This window comes from Mus caroli, unplaced genomic scaffold, assembly GCF_978045245.1.
Source record: "Mus caroli unplaced genomic scaffold, Mus_caroli_1 scaffold_2, whole genome shotgun sequence".
Taxonomy (NCBI): domain Eukaryota; kingdom Metazoa; phylum Chordata; class Mammalia; order Rodentia; family Muridae; genus Mus; species Mus caroli.
Window position 1 is genome coordinate 18,929,736 of NW_028227257.1, and position 10,544 is coordinate 18,940,279.

A 10,544-nucleotide genomic window follows, 5' to 3' on the forward strand; every position below is an offset into this window, starting at 1 on the left:
CTGAGCTAGCTCTCCGACTCTCCTGCCTAAACAGGATCTCTCTCTCTCTCTCTCTCTCTCTCCCTTTCTCCTTCTTTTCTTCTCCTCTTCTTTCTTTTTTTTTCCCCCTTGGGAGTTTGGGTTCTTTTGGAGATTCGTTTGTTTGTTTATTTGTTTTGAGTTAGTCTATGGACCGGGCTATCCTCAGACTCAGAGATTTGTCTGCCTCTGCCTCTGCCTCTGCCTCTGCCTCTGCCTCTGCCTCTGCCTCTGCCTCTGCCTCTGCCTCTGCCTCTGCCTTCTCAGTGTTGGGACTGAAGGAATGCACCAGCATCAACCCTCCAAAATATCTTTAAGCCTAGAAAAACCTTTTTTCCCCCTCTCTTCTTTCTTCTCTCCTCTTTCCCCTCTCCTCACCCCCATCTCCTATCTGCTGCTTAAGACTTGGGCTCCTTTGGAATGAATGGACTCAGGACACTGGCTGCTACAGGCAGGTTTTATTAAAGTCTGGTTCAACTGTTGTCTTCCAGAATTATACACTTGTGATGATGCCTGAACAACTTCTGCTTTCCTAGGACTTTTCCCCAGACTCACAAGGTTCTGGAGGGACCATATGCACAGCCACAAATGTGCTGTGGTTCCTCTTTGACAGTTGTCACAAGTGGCCTACACTGAACCACTCAGATGGAATTTCTAGAGGCTTTAGAATTGAGAAGAAAGTAGCGTGGTTGTTCTTCTTGCTAATAGATCTGTACTATGTCACGTTAAGGAGCAGCATTTTGCCAAGGCCAGGGGAAGCTGGGAGAGGTTGAGGGGAGAGGGCAGGAGAGTGCTAACAGGCAGAGAGAAGACCTTAGTGAAGTTCAGGTCTGTGAATTCTGCCTCATTGCAATGCGAGATACCTTTTGGTACACTTAAATACATTGCTCCTTTTGCTTCTGAAAGCTATGTTGGGTCATGTGACTGATATTCAACTTCCATCTGGTTTCAAGCCAGGGAATCTCAAGGCCTCGGCTATACTTTTGTCCCACCCTGGGATCTTCATGGTTCAGATCCCAGATATCCCTCCTAACAGTTTTTAAAATATATTTGTTTTTACTAACTTTGTAACTTTGAGATAGGGTTTCATGAAGCCCAGGTTGGGCTTCAACTCATTATATAGCTGAGGCCAAACTTGAACTCTAGATCATTTGCCCCGAATCTCCTAAGTGCTGGATTTACTACTGGCATGCACTGCCTTGCCCAGCACTCCTGGTGGTCTCCTAGTCTTGGCTTCACTGCTTTCCTGACTACAGTTTTCTGGCAGTTTTCCCCTTGCCATAATGCCTTGCCTAGAGATCTAATGCCCTGTTAAGAGTTGGACACTCTCAAAATAGAACCTGCTTGGTGATCCATGGAAAACGTTCATGCTGTTGATCCCAGCAACCAGAAATGTCCTGCTGCCTTCTGCTACTACAGCAGCTGCTCAGCAAAAGTTGAAAATTGTCTGAATAAAAGGAAAGGCCGGTGGGAAAGCCCCAAGCCTTGAATAGCAGAGTGAGATTTAGGATCCTGCCATGTGGCTCAGGGAGTGGGGGATGGGGTGGGGAGGGGGTCTATTTGTGTGTTTCCATTATCTTTCTCATCCTGCCTCAACCACCCAAAGTACTGAGATTACAGGCCAAACCCTCTGTTGTCTTCCTTCCACAAGACACCCCCGTTGTGATAAGATTCTTGACTCATCCCACCATTACTCCCCAAGGAATGTGAGACTAGTTGATAGTATGAGGTAGATAAGGTCCTACGCTAAGCTGTGTAAATACAGATACAAACAAGATCTGATCTTCATTTTGGAAAAACTCTCAGTCTAATAATGAGAAAGTCACATCCCTCAACTGTTACCCTAAGATACAAGGAACAATAAGGGGAGAGGTGACAAACTACCAATTACTATGGAAACTCTGCAATGGAGGCACATCCAACTCATTAGGAAATGTTGGAGGGACAATATGGAGGTGGGGGGGGGGAACCTTCCAGTTCCATGTCATTTTTTGAGAGATGAGGAATGAAATATCTGAGAAAGAGAAGATAGTACAAGAAAAGCTGGCAAATGGCCAAGGCAGAGAGCTATGGGCATAAATGACTTTAGATCATGATGACAGATGAAGTCAGTGTAAGGCTGTGGCATAGATTGAGGCTGGGAAGGTGGGAAGGCCCTTCCCATAACCGTGGAGCTACAGCAAGGTGAGCTAGGTTTAAATGATATCTGAAAACCATTGAGTACCAGAGAATGGACAGCAGACAGTTCCAGGGAGCTGACAATGGAGAAGGGGAGGTTAGCTGGGAGACATACTGACCATTACACTAACCATAGCAGGCTAGTTGGAATGGGGATGGAGATGTGAGTTATAAAAGAGAAGACTTTGACCCATCTAGATTGGAACAGAGGGGATGGGAGTGACAGCAGCTTTTGCTGACTCTCCTCAAAGGGTATGCTGTCAGGAGGTCATTATCCCACTGCTGTTTGGGTCTAACTGCTTCTGGCTAGAGAAGCGGCAGGCAGCGCAAGGCAGAGGGGCAAGCCCCCGGATTCTGGAAAAACACCCAGAAATTCTGGGAGCTAGAGAAGCCCTGCACTGACTCAGCGTTTCTTCTCAGGAATGAAGGAGGGAAGAGAGGAGGGGGAGAGAGAGAGCGAGAGGGGGAGAGAGAGAGCGAGAGAGCGAGAGCGAGAGCGAGAGAGAGAGAGAGAGAGAGAGAGAGAGAGAGAGAGAGAGAGCCTCACTGAACCAGATGGTGATAGCGCTAAGCCAGGGTCGGATTTTGAAAGCACCACCTTTCCCGTTTCCCTGCTATAAATCCCTGAGTCTAGCCGGGCGTGGTGGCGCACGCCTTTAGTCCCAGCACTCGGGAGGCAGAGGCAGGCGGATTTCTGAGTTCGAGGCCAGCCTGGTCTACAAAGTGAGTGCCAGGACAGCCAGGGCTACACAGAGAAACCCTGTCTTGAAAAAACCGAAAAAAAAAAACAAAAAAAAAAAAAAAAAATCCCTGAGTCTTCTACTACCTTTCCTCTGTCCCTGCCAGGAGCTTGGTTATTACAAGGGACATCTTTTCCTACAGAAGTCCCTGTAGCAGGAGCTTCACTTGCTCTCCTGTCCCTGGTGCCCTCATGACTTCTTTTGTTTTTTTGTTTGTTTGTTTTTGTTTTTTCGAGACAGGGTTTCTCTGTGTAGCCCTGGCTGTCCTGGCACTCACTTTGTAGACCAGGCTGGTCTCGAACTCAGAAATCCTCCTGCCTCTGCCTCCGGAGTGCTGGGATTAAAGGCGTGCGCCACCACGCCTGGCGCCCCTCATGACTTCTTTAAAAATACGTTTTTAGAAACCAGGCATCAGGACTTTAATCTCAGGATATGGCAGGTAGACGCAGGAGGATCTCTGTTAGTTCTAGGTCAGCCTGGTTTACATAGTGAATGCTAGGTCAGTCAAGGCTACATAGTGAACCTCTGTCTTTGTTGTTGTTGTTTTTTTAAGATAGGGTTTCTCTGTGTAGCCCTGGCTGTCCTGGAACTCACTCTGTAGACCAGGCTGGCCTTGAACTCAGAAATCTGCCTGCCTCTGCCTCCCAGTTGCTGGGATTAAAGGCGTGTGCCACCACTGCCTGGCATGAACCTCTGTCTTAAACAAATAAAACAAACCCCAAAACTACCTCCTTCCTTTGAGCTCTTTCCTATGCTGTGCTTCTGCAGAGTTTGTCTTGTTTAATCTTTTTCATCATTGGAAATGGTTTCTAGTGCTCCCTTGTTTTTATGGGCAACGATGGTTATGTAAATTAAGCCAGCCCTTATGCCCAGACACTGAATACCTTCCTAATCTCCCAAGCTGTCTTTAGGTCACTGTGCCCTTGCCCATATGTGAGATATCTGAAAAGGGGATGACCAGACAGGAAGCAGAAGGGGCTCTGGCATTCCATGTTCCGCCATGTCCAGCTTCTATGTGGGCTCTGGGGATTCAGGTCCTCATACTTCTGAGGCAACATCCAACCAGCTGGGTCACCCATCTAGCTTATCAACAGCAGTCTCTTCTCTGGATTTCCCTCTTGGTAGCTTTATAGTTCCTAAGTTGACTCCCACAGACAGCCTCTCTCTCGGGTCCACTTGATAATATCACAGCCCTCAGGTCCTGAGGTCTGCTTTCTCCCTGAGCTTCCTTATCCTTTTTGTTGACCTTGCCCAGTTCTCAGGCTCAAACCCTTAGATCCTCTTGAGTTAACCCTTGGTCCTGTTCTTCACACCCCATTTGTAGCTACTCCCTCTGTGGAGTTTACCAAGATCTCTGAGTTGGAGGCCAGCCTGATCTACAAAGCAAGTTCCAGGACATCCAGGGGTACATAGAGGAAACCCTGTCTAAAAAAAAAAAAAAAAAAAAAGCCCAGTAGTGGTGGCACACACCTTTAATTCCAGCACTCAGAAGGCAGAGGCAGAGAGATCTCTGTGTTCAAGGACACCCTGGGCTGCAGAGTGAATTCCAGAACAGCCAGGGCTACTCAGAGAAACCCTGTCTTGGAAAAAAAAAAAAAAAAAAGGCAGGGGTGGGTGAGGACACACAAACCCAGCTGAGGTACTGGCTTAAGTGAAAGGCTGGTGATAGGAAGAGAAGCCTCACACTCCCTTAGGGAAGAGAGAGAGAGAGAGAGAGAATGCCATATAAGCTTCTTGCCTGCAGCCCCATCTTACAGAGGTATTTTCTCAGTTGAAGTTCCTACCTCTTTGATGACGATCAAGTTGACATAAAACTAGCCAGCACATTTGAGAAAACAATGATGAATTCAGCTCTGACCGTGCAGAGCCTAAAGTGTTTGTGTTTTAGCTGAGTCGGGGTGTCTGATAGGCAATGGGAGACATGGCTTTGGAGCTCAGGAAAAAGGACAGAGTTGAAGTAATACCTGAAGTAATTCGAGTAGATGAGGTCATCGGAAGGGCCTAGACGCACAGCCTCATTTTAGGGATGGGCCTGGGTTGGTAAGTCAGTAGAAGATCAGGAAGTGGAGGCAGCAAGTTTAGACAAGTTGTTCAGAAGGTTTCACTATAAACAGGGAGGAATGTAATGCAGTTGTAACTGAAGTAGCCTACGGCTAAGAGAGGGTGTGTGTGTGTGTGTGTGTATGTTGGTGGTGGTGTTGATGATGATGGTGCTGATGGTGATGATAGACAGGACACACTCATGTCTAATAATAAACAGGGTCTACTGACTTCTAGTTCAGGGTTATTGGATCATCCCAACCGCCTTGAAAAAGCACTAGTCCAGTTAATATCAGGAACTCTGGGTCAGACAGAGACATATTCTTTTGGCGGAGACAGCCCTCTTTGTCTCTAAAAAGCCACAGGCTGCTTCCAACCACTCATGGTGACTCTGCGCCTCTGCCCCCAGGAAATCACTTAAGGGCTGACTCAGAGGACATGTTTTTCCGGATGGCTTATCTTTCAGGGTCCTAAAGATATTTTTCTCCCAATGGGCCTGCAGGAAACATCTCTATTTTTTTTTTTCAGGACATTGCTATAGGTACCTGCCATTGGCTCTGGCAGTGAAGCTGGAGAAATACTCAGAACCCAAAAAGACAGGTGTTTCTTGTCAGCCTCTGCGATGCAGTTAAGTTACTCTGACAGTACTCCGTGCCTGTGTGATGTCTGGCCCTGCTAGTACAACTGTGGGTCAGAGTTCACCACTGTCTCCCTCCACCTGGAGACGGAGAAGATAGAAGGAATGACCTAGCAATTACAACATAGACTTCTGGAACTGTGTAAGAGAGCCCCCAGGACAGGCAATCCAGGAGAACTCTTTCAGGGAGCCCAGCATTCCATACTTAATGGGAAAAACAAATAAACAAACAAACAATGTGAGCTGGAGAGATGGCTCAGTGGTTAAGAGCATTGACTGCTCTTCCAGAGATCCTGAGTTCAATTCCCAGCAACTACATGGTAGCTATAATCATCTGTAATGGGATCTGATGCCCTCTTCTAGTGTGTCTGAAGATAGCTACAGTGTACTCACATACATAAAATAAATAAATCTTAATATATACATATATATGTATATATGTATATATATACACATATATATGTGTGTGTGTGAGTATGTGTGTGTGTGTGTGTGTGTGTGTGTGTGTGTGTGTGTGTGTGAAGAGAGAGAGAGAGAATGCTATCATTTCCAAACATCCTCAATCCCCCTGAATAATCCTGGGCATAGGTCTTCTGTCCTTCCTTCCTTCCTTCCTTCCTTCCTTCCTTCCTTCCTTCCTTTCTTTCTTCCTTTCTTTTTAATGACAACACAATTTATTTGAAATTTATTTCTTTTTCTTAAGCATTTGTTTCGGAACCAGGAGACAGAATGCTAGGAGTGTATTTGCACAAATCTTTGCAGAATGTCTACTTCTGGGAGCAAATTAAAAACAAACGTGGCTTCCTCTCAAAACCTAGGGCCATTCGTGATGCTCATTGGTGACACATCCCTCAACAAAGCCTGTTCGTATCCCCTTCAAATGTTCAGTGCTGAACACCTCTCAGCATTCCCTTTGCTTCCACATTAATCTAAATCTTCATCACCTTCACCTGGTGGAATGCGGGTGGCATACATGCTTCTGTCTTCCTCCCACTGGGCCCTGCCACACCCAGAATAAGTGGTCCTTCGAATCACAGTGATTTTCTGAATGCAGCATCCCTGCACTGCTACACCAAGTACTGCCAGTGGCTCTCTCACTTAGAGTAAGGTCAAAGTTTTTATGGCAGTCTTCCAGACCCACTTTACTTGCTTCCCTGTCAGCCATCTTTAACACTGCTTGTCTGCTGGCACTGTCTGCTAACCACCTGGATCTCTCTCTCTCTCTCTCTCTCTCTCTCTCTTTGTTTTTTGGTTTGGTTTGGGTTTTGTTTGTTTGTTTTGTTTTGTTTTGTTTTGTTTTTGAGACAGGGTTTCTCTGTGTAGCCCTGGCTGTCCTGGAACTCACTCTGTAGACCAGGCTGGCCTCGAACTCAGAAATCCGCCTGCCTCTGCCTCCCAAGTCCTGGGATTAAAAGCGTGCGCCACCACTGCCCAGCCACCTGGATCTCTTTAAGATGCTCACCGACACACTTGCCCACCAGCCCAGGCCCTTTGTGTTTGAGGATACTTTTGCCTACAGCCTCTTTCCCTCAGCTATCTCCACAGCTCAGTTCTCTTTGTCTTTCATCTCCCTCCCAGTACTCAGAGTACTAAGTACAGAGATTATAACCACTCCACTTAGCTCTTCCCACCCATCACTCCTTCCTTGTCTCCCCAGGGCTTGCATATATCTATTTTGCCTGTTTGGTTAATACTTTTCAGACGCTCCCCCAGTCTGTTTTTGAGACACAATCTCAGTAGGTAGCCCTAGCTGACCTACGACTCACTAAGGTTAACCAGATTGGCCTGAGGCTCACAGAGCTCAGCCTGTCTCTAGCTCTGCCTCTCTAGAGCTCCAGGGTTAAAAGTGGAGCTGCCCTGCTTGGCCATAGGATGTAATCTTGATGAAGACAGAGGTTTGTTTGTTTTCGAGACAGGGTTTATCTATGTAGCCCTGGCTGTCCTGGAACAGCTTCTGTAGACCAGGCTGGCTTCAAACTCAGAGATCTGCTTGCCTCTGCCTACGGAGTGCTGGGGTTTGTTGTTGTTGAATTGTACTTATTTATTCTGTGGCTGGCTTCTTTCTCTGAGCTTAGTGTGCTACCTTTAATCCTTTCATGTGGGTACCTTCTTCTGATGTGTCAAGCAGGGCAGCAAGAGAACCCCAGCCAGGGTCTTTGTTACCATTCCTGCCTCAGTTCTCCAGCTTCATACCTGCCCATTAACTCACTCAGACTTTAATCAAAAGTCCCCCCCCCAATCCCCCAACCGCACCGTGAACCTTCTCTGGGGTCCATGACGGCTGAGCTAACTCCTATCCCATCCCCCTATAAGCTCCCCTCTATGCTTGCTTCTTTCTCTAAGCCTTCTGTTTTCTTTGTCCTGGGTTCTCGGACTTAGCTATTTCCATCCATGCATGAGTGTGGGCCTCTTGTCTCATCTGCTCCCCCCCTGCCCCCACTCCCTTTTTTTTTTTTTTTTGGCTAAGTAATTTTAAAATGTATTTACACATGTGTGTGTAGTCAGATCCTCTGATAATGTGATATGGGCCATCTTCCTCCCAGAGAATGATATGCCTAACCATAGCACTTTGTATACACACACACATATCTCTGGAGTCAGAGCCCCATCTCTGAGGTGGGGATGTCTCTCCTGTTTCTCTCCCCTCTGGATTTCTGGTTGCTGCTGGCTCTCCACATAGTCTTCCTCAGCTCGTTTCAGAAACCAGAAGTTTCCTCTTCTCATATTATCAACAGTTATTTGCAAACAAGCGATAATGCTTTGGTGATGGGTTTCTCGCTCTGCCATTCAAGCTGGCTATGCTTTTCTCAGGTCTCCTGTCTCAGGCTCCTTAGTAGCCCTGCACCTGGCTACACTCAGCTGTACATAGTTTATGCATCAGTTGACTTGACCCCAAGAGGAAGGAACTATTACAGTCCCAATCTTACAGATGAGAGAACTACGGGCTTCTTGCTTTGTTGGTGCCTCCTAGTTCCAAGTCAACAGTTTCTCTCCTCTGCATAATAGAAGTGACCTATTAAGGGCTGATTTTTGTGAACCTCTCGCTTTTTACCTCCTGAAACCTGCCATCTCCCTACCCCAGCCCCTCACGCTATGAAGTCATCCTTGTTATTTTTAAACTGCTGTTATCTGTGATTGGCCCCATGTCCACATCACTCTACCCACACTGCTCTGGCAACCTCTCTTTACCCAAGCCAAACGTCGACTGACCACAGGTGGCTTTTTTGCTTGAGCACATATGAGCTGTGGCAGGGTTTCACTTCCCCTTCCATTCTCAGCCCAGCTTTGTTGGCCTCTGTGATTCTTGCTTGCCCTAACTGGGACATAGCAGACCTCACAGTGGGCCTGGGCATTTCTGGTTCCCAAATCACAACTGAAGCCCAAGAAGGAAGAAGACGGCTAAGTGCCTTGTTCTGTTCTAGAGCCTATGATAGTCATGGCAACACAGAATGCAATTCTGAAAGGCCTCAGCTTCTAGGTACATCCAAGTGCCCTTTTTTTTGTTTGTTTGTTTTTTGTTTTTTCGAGACAGGGTTTCTCTGTGTAGCCCTGGCTGTCCTGGAACTCTCTCTGAAGACCAGGCTGGCCTTGAACTCAGAAATCCACTTGCCTCTGCCTCCCAAGTGCTGGGATTAAAGGCGTGTGCCACCATGCCCGGCTCCAAGTGCCCTTCTTATGGGCTCCTGATGTAATTGGCTTAATTCTCCCCTCTCTCTGGATTTTGATGGTTGAGGACCTTTCTGCAGCACAGCTGACCTTTAGCTGCCCTTTGGCCAGCAACATACTGCTCAGACTCTGTATGGGAAAATCACCTGCCCTGTGTCTTCCGCAGCTCAAATCTCAGACTAGTCTGAAACGTTTTACTTGGGTTTATCACCCATAATTTTTTTTTCTCTCAGCTGAATAGTGCAGTATATCATCGCAAAAGCAATTTATGAAAGTCTTTCAACACGAAATATGAAAAAAATGCAAATAAAAATGGGATCCAGATGGGGAGATGGTCTGGTGACCTTAACTCAATCCCTGCTACCCCCACAAAAAGTCAGATAGATATGAGGCCAGTACTCTGTAGAGGTAGGAGGGTCTCTATGATTGAGGCCAGCCTGGTCTATATGGTGAACTGTGAGACAGCCAGGCCTACACAGACAGACCTAGTCTCAATACAAGAAAAATTAAAAAGCCAGGCATGATGGTACACATAGGTAATACCCATGGTAAACAGGGGGATCAAAGAACTCTCAGGCCAGTGTGCAGCCCGGGGTCAGAAATAATCAAGAGAGACCCTGCTTTAGAAGCACAATAGTGTGGGCCCTTTCTTAAGAACACAGTATGTGTCGGGTATAGAGGCACATGTCTTTAATCTGAGCACTCAGGAGGCAGAGGCAGATAGACTTTGGAGGCCAGCCAGGTGGTGGTGGCTCACACCTTTAATCCCAGCACCTGGGAGGCAGAGGCAAGTGGATCTTGGAGTTCAAGGCCAGCCTGATTTTACAGAGTGAATTCCAGATAACCAGAGCTACACAGAGAAACCCTGTCTCAAAACGAAACAAAACAAAATGGAAGGAAAGAAAAGAACTAACATCCTAAAACACTGCCCTCTGTGCTGCAGTATACATGCACCTACGCCTACACCCACGCACACACATACACACAAAATGTACAATTCCATAAATCTGATCAACGGAATACACCTGTATGACCTATACATAATCAAAAAGTTAAACATTGCCAGCACTTAGAACCTCGCCCCTATTTCCTCCTACAACAGAACTCCAAAGGTGGCCACTATTCTGAAGACATCCAAGGTAGAAATGAATGAGTCTGGCTTGGTTTGGCCCCACCAATGCAATTTCAAAAGAAATGTCTCCTTGACCACCAGCCTCTTGGTGTTTTGTTTGTTTTTGTTTTTTAGGCAAGGTCTCTATATAACT

The 10,544-nt window shown here is 46.7% G+C and overlaps 1 pseudogene; it reads right to left on the reverse strand.

Moving 5' to 3' along the window:
* Positions 1 to 405: 405 nt before the first annotated feature.
* On the reverse strand, positions 406 to 9,396 carry LOC147005739 (uncharacterized; annotated as a pseudogene).
* Positions 9,397 to 10,544: the final 1,148 nt, after the last annotated feature.